Raw genomic sequence first — 9,484 nt, forward strand, 5'->3', positions numbered from 1 at the left:
TCTGCTGACACCATTGACAGAACTCCTGCTGGGTTCGGGGAGGCCGGGATCGTGCCAAGGGTGAGAGGCGCTGAGGCATGAGAGATGGATTTCAGTCTGTGCAGAGCCTGTGTGGGGACTTGGACGAAGCTCCAGATCCTAGCTGGCCTGGACTTCTAACATCCAGAGCTCTCTTTCCTACAGTTAGCTTACTGCTTCTGTCCTAGATGGAATATATCTTTGTTTTATATTTTTCCCCAAAACTGCACGTCTTTTTTCTCCAGCTAAATGGTGCATTGCTTTTTCTCCAGCTTGAATCTCAAAAGAGTCTCCTTTTCTATGAGCAGACTGACTACCTGGGCCTTTACTGCTGGTGATTATTACTTGGATTACAGTGGCATGTAGCAGTCCCAGACGGCAATAAGGATCTCAGTGAACCGGGTTACTTGCATCCTTAAATACAGGAGATAAAGCACTTGTTTCTGCATATTCTTCCTCACAAGCAGAGATGCACATTTGCTAACCCAAATCTTGGCAACAGTTTCAGGTTTTAATGTTTCTCTTCACTGAACAGAACCATTGAAATTACTTTAACAACTAGTGGCATTTTCCAGCCCAGCTCTGCAGGGAAATCATTACTCTCCCATCCTGCCATGAGGCATCCTCCCCAAACCTAGCCATGAGGCAAGGGATGCGCCCAAGTGAGGGTCAACCATTTGATTATGAGCAAAACTTCCCGTGAAGACAGGTGGTGGAGCATATTCCTCAGAAATATCTTTTTTACTTGATGACATCCAGCTCCCTGCCCCTGAGAGGAAGGATTCAGCCTTCCCACCGCCATCCTGGCCCTGGAAGAGGGGAGGGAAGAGAAGAACCCGGCAGGTTGCCTTCCGCTTTGGTTTCCAGAGCCTTTCTGCTGGTAGCACAGCTTTTACCTCTGTACGCTCAACTATTTGTGCAGTTGCAGGATGAACTGGACTGCAAGACAGATCTGGATTATACTAATCACTTTTCTTGGGTTTAAGCTGATCTCAGGTTGGTAGTTCCCCAATCTTGTTTATCTGCTGATACTACTGCTACTACCGGGTACTGCAAGAGAGGGAACAACAGGGAGGGGAGGTGGTCTTCATCTCCTCAAATCAGTTTTGTTGCCTGAAGAAGCGTCTGCAAAACTACATCCTGTAGCCTCTTATGTAGCTTAATTGGCAAATGAGAGTTACAGAATACTGACCTAAGCATAGAAAGATAAAAACAGATCCACAAGGTATTGAGACGGGATTTGCTTTGTCACTCCTCAACAACACAGCGCTTTGCACGAGGTCACATTTAAAAGGGAAAGGGTCATATTTTCTTCCTTTGGTTCATCAGCATCTGTCCATTTTTATAATTCAAGCCAAAATTAGCAAGGGAAATTTCTGGAAAGGTTAAGCTGGAGTTTAGTGTATTGTGGTCCTATTAAGAACTCAATGGCAATAATCCCACTGATTTCGATAGGCTCCAAATTTCACCCAGTTGATTGCTTTATACAAAGCCGAAAAAGTTTGGGCAGCTACCTGTGTGACTGCATTGGGCACCAGTGTGGTAAACACCCAGCCAGGTGCAAATGACTTCATGACGAATGCTCTTTGCCCCCATGATAAAGCATCCAGTCCAAGTTCAACAAAATGTGTTGTAGAAATGCATTCTTCAAAAATACCAGTGAGGATGCATGTATGACAGCCACGTTTCCAGAACACATGAAAAATCATCAAGCACCAGATGTTCTGCAACTCTGAGTATATTCCTTTTGGGTGAGCAAAACCAGAAGACCTATTATAAGCATTCTTCGTGAGGCCTGCAGTAATGGGAGAAAATGCTAATTCGGCAGCTCATATTTCTGAAACGACTTGTCTTTTCCTCCCTGCTGCTTTAGTGTTGGATTTATGCAGTTCCCAGGAGAACAGGACTGTGCCTAGGAAAGACTGAATCATAACAGGAGACGCTTCCTTTGCATGACAATTTGAAGAACTTTCTTCCTTTCATAAACTCTCTGTGAAGAAAAAGCCTCCACATACGAAGGAATATTTTCATTGATTTTTCTGTAGGAGATACTGGGAAAACAGACACATAAAATCTCTTTTGCTTTGAAAAAGCAGGGAAAGAAATGCGTTTGTGCTCAGTTAAAATAAGTTAATATAGTAATCCCATATCCACATGGCAAGCTTTCTCCACAGAGCTCCTCTCTCTTGCTACCATGGAATAGGAATTGCTAGAATTAGATGCATGGGGTATATACAATCATTTTCTAATATTTTGGGTATTTTAGCCTATGATACTAGCACCCTAGCGCATAGTGGGGAACTAGAATGTTAGCTTACACATTTACACAGTTTACACATCTAGTTTGCATTCAAGTAAATAGCTCATCAAGTCAGGAATCGTCATCAGCGCCACTTTGCACGAGAAGAAACCCTGGTAGTGAGGAGTCACGTCCCTGGTCTGAGCTCAGACAGGAGGGTGGTGGCACAAGTGGGAACATCACTCTGTCCTCCGACCCCTGGTGCAAAGCCTTCATCTCCTAGATTAGAGTGTGAACCACTTCCCTTGCTTCCCTCTCCAATCCAAAACTGTGTTCCAGAAAAGGAAATTACCATCTTTCATACGCAAAGATTTCAAGCATAACTATAGAAAAAGTGAAAATGTTTGAATCAAGTTTTTATCACTATCATAAAATGCCTTGTACTGGAAGGATTACACAGAAAAGGAGCTTCACATCTGCCCGCACTGCTGCTATAACAGGAAAAGGAAGGTTTTGTAGGAACCAGGCAGACCAATCAAACCTTTCCCTGAGAAAAATGTGATCTATGTCATGCTACTTTCTTTCTGTGCTAGCTTTCTTTCCAGCACTACCAGTCATCTTATCACACTGATGAGAGGAGGAGAGAAGAACATCAGGGACTGATTTCCAGACTGAAGTGGTGGTCCAGGAGAGACCCCAAGAAAGCCTGCGGAGGCTGCCTGATGGCATCCTTCTTCCAAGGGCTCTGCAGGACGAAAGCTGAAGCCTGCTTGGAACCACTGCAGCACAAAATGAGCAGGCAAAATATTTTTGACAGGTAGCCAAACCAATCAGTAGTTGCAAGAAATTCAAAACCATGTTGGTGCAAAGTGGTTTTTTTGTTTGTTTGTTTTTAAATAACAACTGATGCCAAAACACAGAGGTCCAAGACTCTTTGGCAACTGAACTTCATTATAGTGAAACATTGTCCATTTTGATGGATGCTATATTTTATAGAGGACAGAAACTACAAGCTTTGGTAATTTGTATTTGCTGCTTGTGTGTGATGCACCTTAACCTTAAAAGTCTGAATAGCAACTGGGGATTTCAGAAGTGCTTTTCCCTCAACCAGCTCTACTTATACTCAGTCAAAGGCAAAAATTCCCGCAAAGATCCTACCTCTTATTCTGCAGCACTAATAAAACCACCTTAGCTAAGCAAACAGCACAGTCACCGGACTGTTTAAAATTCAAGCCACAGCTTAGTCAAAAAGCTGTTGATGGAGAAAAATTTTAGTGCAAGCTAATGAGGCATAAGGAGACACTGTCCTCCTCAACCCTATTCACACACTCTCTATTAAAAACTTACACTTTGAAGAAGTGGAAGACAGAGTAGCCTGGGACAGACTTTCTGTGATCACACCAGCTTGTAGAAAAGGCATATAGGTTTTATTTAAAACTAGGTTTTCAAAAAGGCTGAAAAATAATAATAATAAAAAAAAACCCCAAACACTCCCATCATTTAAGCATGTGCAAATCAAGAGTAAGCCCTGCTGTTTCTTCATGCTCGCATTAATGTCGTACAGAATAGAATTTGATATGCAACTTATTATTGTTAAACAGGGAAACTAGAGAGCTTTAGAGGGGCCCTTCCATCACACGCAGTGCGGTACGCATTGCGGCAGCACAGAGGGCCACCACAACAAGGGGCAGGCTGCTCCAGAAACCCACAGCCTTTCGGCAGAGCCCTTTCTCTGCTGAAAGATGCCATTTTGACAAAATCCAGGTGTCTGTACAGAAGGCACAGACATCTGTTGATGGAAAGCAGGTATGGGATCCTTCCTGCTTGCTGCCAGCTCTTCCTGGGAATGCCCAGGGTCACTGCAAAGAAAGGAGCCTGTGCAGGGGCAGTTGCCCCAGGACACCACTAGCTCTGTGATTCCCGCAGAAGGAGATTGCAAACTTACAGGCCTCAGGCTGCAAGAAGCCCTTTCACTGATTTCAGAGCCCTTTTCCACCGATTTTCATAAACAAAAAAATTCCTCTTGCCCACCTGGGATAGCTAGAAGAACAGGTATCTGAAGGAAGACAACACTAGCCAGACAAATGCAAGAGGACCACTGATTACACAGATTCATAGATGATCAGGTCAAAAGAACTATTAAAATAACTGCATGACATGCCATAGAGTTGTAACATTTCACTATACATCCAAACTGTAGATTGAGAGCAGAGCAGTCTTAATGAGCTAGTCCAGGCATAGGAGAAACTTACCTTGGTGGCATCTCAGCCTGGGTAAACAGCTGCAGCACCTGCACCCCCACAGTAATTTGCTTTGAATTAACTTAGGAATCTACATCACCTGCTACCAGCCTACCCTAAAGAAACCACCTGCAGTTGCAAGCATTAGTTTACTGGGGATGAGGAAGGTCTGGAAAGTCTGTTATCCCTTCTTCTGCACTTATGCTGAAGGCAGGTGTGCTCCCAGCCCCCTGATTGTGAAGGGACTTTGCAGGCCTTGAGAGCCCCTTCCACTCAAATTGAGGCTGCATCTACCAAATTGAATTCATAATTCTGGGTTGAACAACATTTGGAGATAATGTCATCTGTGTGAGGGAGTCCTTTATGCACTTGAATGGGGCTGTTTATCTGATAAAATTAAACCAGACAATAAAAAATATATCTTGTTCAGTGTTTGCCTGAATGCCTGTAAGAAAAAGAGGAAAGGGGGAAAAAAAGGGAAGGGAGCTCTTTTCTCCCAGGGTACACAAAGTAAAATTCAGGAAAAACTAATGAATGGGAAATTAAAGCATTTTACAGTCAGATTACAGGATTTTATTGCCTGGCCAGAGACAATAATGATCTTAGGTAACACAGGGAGGGATCCTGCCAAAAGTATAATGAATCTAAGCCAAGACCCAGAATTTACAGGGCTGTCAGGATTATTGTTCTGCCTCAAATTTGCCAGTTATCTTAAAATAATACATTAGCTTTCTTCTGCATCACTACTAAGGCCTGATGCTGTTTTTTTCTTTCACTGATTTCAATAGCATTGAACTACTGCTTTACACCAATGTAAATGAAACTAGACTGAGGACCAAAGAATCTCATGGTACGAAATGTGTTTTTACGTGATAATAGTTGCTGAGAGAAAGATCTCTAATACCTGCTCAGGAAGTTTTTTTGTTTGTTTGTTTGGTTTTTTTTTAATACTCAACCACAGTGCATGTTAAAATGTTGGAAATTTTTGGATTCATGTACAGGGAAGCAGGTTTTAATGTTGCGGAATTTCTCTACCCTTTCACATGGACTGTGATTCTCTCCTTTGGCCTAGAAGCACATAGTTGGGTTATTGAAAAGAGAAACATGAAGGCTATATTGCCCAAAATGCAGGGCGTTACCACCATTTCTGCACATCCTCTGTCTGATACCGATCTTGGATCAAGTATTCTTCTGTGGTCTAATCCTGATTTAAAAGAATCAGAAGGAATCAGAATTTATCCAAAAACACAAGCCTCATTTAAATGAAATTCAGGAGCTTCTCTATTTTTGAAGGAAAGTATACTCGACTGGTCTGTATTTTTCAGTTTGGAGATATATTTGTCAATAAAGAGAGTGGGTTTTTTTAAATTGTTTTATTCTTGAAGAATTTTTCTTCTCCAGTGTTTAAATACTTCTGAATGTCAACCCTGAATATTATATTAGACTGTTTATTAACAGGCATTTATCTTTAAGAGAAACGCGCATTGAAAACAACTCAAAGAACCTTTCATAGGTCTGAAACAGAAAGTGATGAATTAGGTAAGAATGGAAGAACGAACTGCCTCTGAGCACCTACGAAAGTGCATAATAGTGTCCGGCTGCCTGTAGACCATTAATAATAAGGAAGAAGAGAGGGGCTGTTTCGTACGCAGGAATGTAGCTCAGAAAGAATGAGTTGAAATAAGGGAGGGAGAACTGAGGCTGAATACCCTAAAAGTGCCAACCCTACCTTGGCAGAGGGAAGGACTGAACGAGCTGATGTGTCTGAGCCACATCTATCCACAATTACCCTGTAGCTTTAGATAAAGAGGGGGCCAATTATTTTGCCTAGTTGAGGTGAAGCTTTGCTTTGCTTTGAAGCAATACGCACAATATTATGAACAGCTGAGGAAATGCAAAGTTGTTCAGACTAAACTATTTCGCTTTGGTTTAAATATAGACTAAACCGTTTGGCTAAACTACGTTAGCTGCAATTAACACGGTATGGTAGAGCCTACCAGTATAAGTTATTACTTCATTTAGACAGAGAAGTCAACATGTCGGTTTTTATTAAAATAATAGCAACAAAACCAGTAACGGCTTCCTGGTGGCATTCGTTTAACCCTGTCGCCAGTGCTCTGTAGCCAGGGCGTTTCAGAATGTGTCCGCTTTTGCGCTCTTTGATCTGCAGCTATTGAAGAAGTCCAATTTTTTTTTACCAATCTGTTTCTTTTTCCCTTTTATTCCTTGATAATCAAGTGATCAAATGACTAACTGCCAGCCAAGACACAAGCAGATGAGAAGGGATGCATCGTACTGAAATAGGGAAGCCAGACTGGTAAACAGAGGCTTTCGACAACCGGGACTGGCCCAGAGGAGTGCCGGGGAGAAAATATTAACTAAGAACACACAAGCGCTCATTCTTTGCTTCTGTCCATCGTGGCAAATCCTCATCCCCAGCTTCACGTGCAAGTGGCACGCGAAGACGTTCCCGAGCGTTGTGCCTGTACAGGGGAAACTAAATGGCACAAATAAGTAACTTCCACGTGGCCCTCACTGAGTTGTTCCAGTAAGCGGATGGGCAACGGGACTGGGGTTTCGAGGCAGCAATCGCGGGCTGCTGGTGTGAGCAAGGATCGTGCACATGGAGGTAATGCATCTCCGCTGATGTGCAGCAGGAGGGGGATCGGGGCCCTTCGCTGCCAAAAGGCAGAATAAAGAGCACTAGATGCGTCTAGTTTGCTGTTCCCGCTAGTCCTCCTTCCCCCCAGCACCCAGGCTGGAGAAGCAACTCACATTTCCCTTTCAAATTTGGGCTGATTTCCCTGCACAGGGCTCGAACGCTGCGGTGCTCCTTCGTGACAGCTTGTGGAAGTCAATACCCTCCCACGACGGCGCTGACCTTCCTGGCATTCGGTGATTTGATTAGCTGACTATTCACGTTCTGCTCTTTCACAACCTTGATATCCCTCTTTGGAACAAAATGGGGAGAGGCAGGAAAATGCAGCATGGGCAGCTAGTTAAAAGGCACAGAGAAAAGGTCGGGAGAGCTGCGCCGCTGAGTTTCAGGTGCCCCCTTGTAACACCTGCGCGCTCCACATGCAGCGGCTCCACGCACCCATTAAACAGCTCTTACAGCCAAGACTTTTTTTCTCTTCCAAGAAGTGGCCAGCACAGTAATCGCTGGTTTATTGCAGTTTAATCATTGTAGGGTTCAGCCTCCTTGAGATCAATGCATATATCCAAATGCATTTTAGATTTCTCATATATTGTATTTGTATATGGGTAGAATTTGGGTCCAGTCTTGCCATTTACTTGGACTGAAGCACATTGTACTATATACAGACATTATTATTAATATTATATACATTATTATATATTATTATATACAGACAGCCCAATATGGCAAATGTCTCCTTGCCTATAAAGTATCATTAATATATTCTCTGGTAATATATTGGCATGGCAGTACACACAAGTTACATGTCATTTATTATAAGAATTCGGGATAAGAGTCTAAACAGAAAGTGTTAAAATAATCATGCAGTAGCCATCTTGAGAAGGCTGTTGGGAAAATTGTCATTAAAGGAATCTCCCAAGAGGCAGCTTTATCTCATTGAAGTTCATTTGGTCTCTGTTAACCCTACCTAATTTCAGATATCTAGTGCTATGCTTTATTTCAGAGCACAGTTACCCATGTACAGTAAGCGGGGAGAGCTGATGATTCCAGAGTGACTCAAATCTTAGGTGGCCTGAACTTAAACGTGCCTGCTGCTGACAATTTTCAGTGTACAAAGATGGCCACAGTCCTATATCCTGGTCCTCAGCAAGGTGCTGGAAGGTAGGTGTGGTGGAGCTGGACCTTGACATTGCAGAAAGGTTTCACAGATCAATAGTTTTTTCAGCCAGAACTAGAGTTCTTGGCTCCATGGCAAAAACCTGGAAAACCAGATAGGAATCTGGGAGCTCTGGTGCACTTAGTGCCATTGCAACTGGGAGGAGGAAGTTGCTTCCAAGCCAGTGGGCAGGGATGTAACAGTAACAGACAGCAAATTGAAGTAACAGACAGCAAATTACCTCCCAGCTGTCAGGTGAGCTGGTTGAAAAGCAGACATTTCCCACAGGCTCCTGCCTGTGAATTAGTGGAAGTTCCATCAAAACTGATATATTTTCTACAAAATATTTTCATTTCAATGAATCAGTATTTGTCAATGAAATCTGGCCAAGCAACTGTAGTCTGTATTCCATCCCCACAAGCCTCTGGAAAAGGATTACATTCAAAGGTCAGATCCACCTACTTTGCAAGTCTTCTAGATTAATGAAAAATTGAGATTCAGACCAGCATCTACCCTGAGCCAAGCTAAAAGCTGACAGCTGAGCACATCTCTCAGATCTGGAATCTCACTTCATGGATGGACTGCCTGAAGAGATCAGATGGAAGAAAAATCAATGCAACATGATGCGACAGGACAGCCCCTGTAACTAATGTTTATCTGCTATATGCCCATCAAACGTTATATTAGTCTCCAAAATTTTAGTCAACATCAACAAGAATTTTACCTGCTTGTGTGCAAGGAATATAGACCTTGCTGTAGTTATGCACTGTAGGCAGGAACATAAGGGGATTTAGGCTCCCAAATTTAGCATAAAGCATTGGCTGCTGAGTTCCCAAATGTCACAAGAATCTGAGGCTATAACTTTCATCAGTTGGACTTAACTCCTATTATCTCACTCTAATCAGCTGGATAAAAGCTCAGCTTTTGCTAAACCCTTGCTTGTTCTTTCGCCAAACTTTCAGCACTTGTCATCCAGCCAGAGGCCTATCCTGCCTCTCCTCTTTTCAATATGAGCAGGTTCTAGTAACTTCTAAAGAAAATTTCAATCTGTAGGTGGATTAGTGACTGTGAATGGCAACTTCAGTTTAATAAAGTTGGTGACATTTTTAAAGGAATGGCATTTTGTTAATTATTAAGAATCCTTGCCCATTTTTCTTAGAATCAGGTTAAGT

This window comes from Apteryx mantelli, chromosome 10 (genome assembly GCF_036417845.1).
Source record: "Apteryx mantelli isolate bAptMan1 chromosome 10, bAptMan1.hap1, whole genome shotgun sequence".
Classification (NCBI taxonomy): Eukaryota; Metazoa; Chordata; class Aves; order Apterygiformes; family Apterygidae; genus Apteryx; species Apteryx mantelli.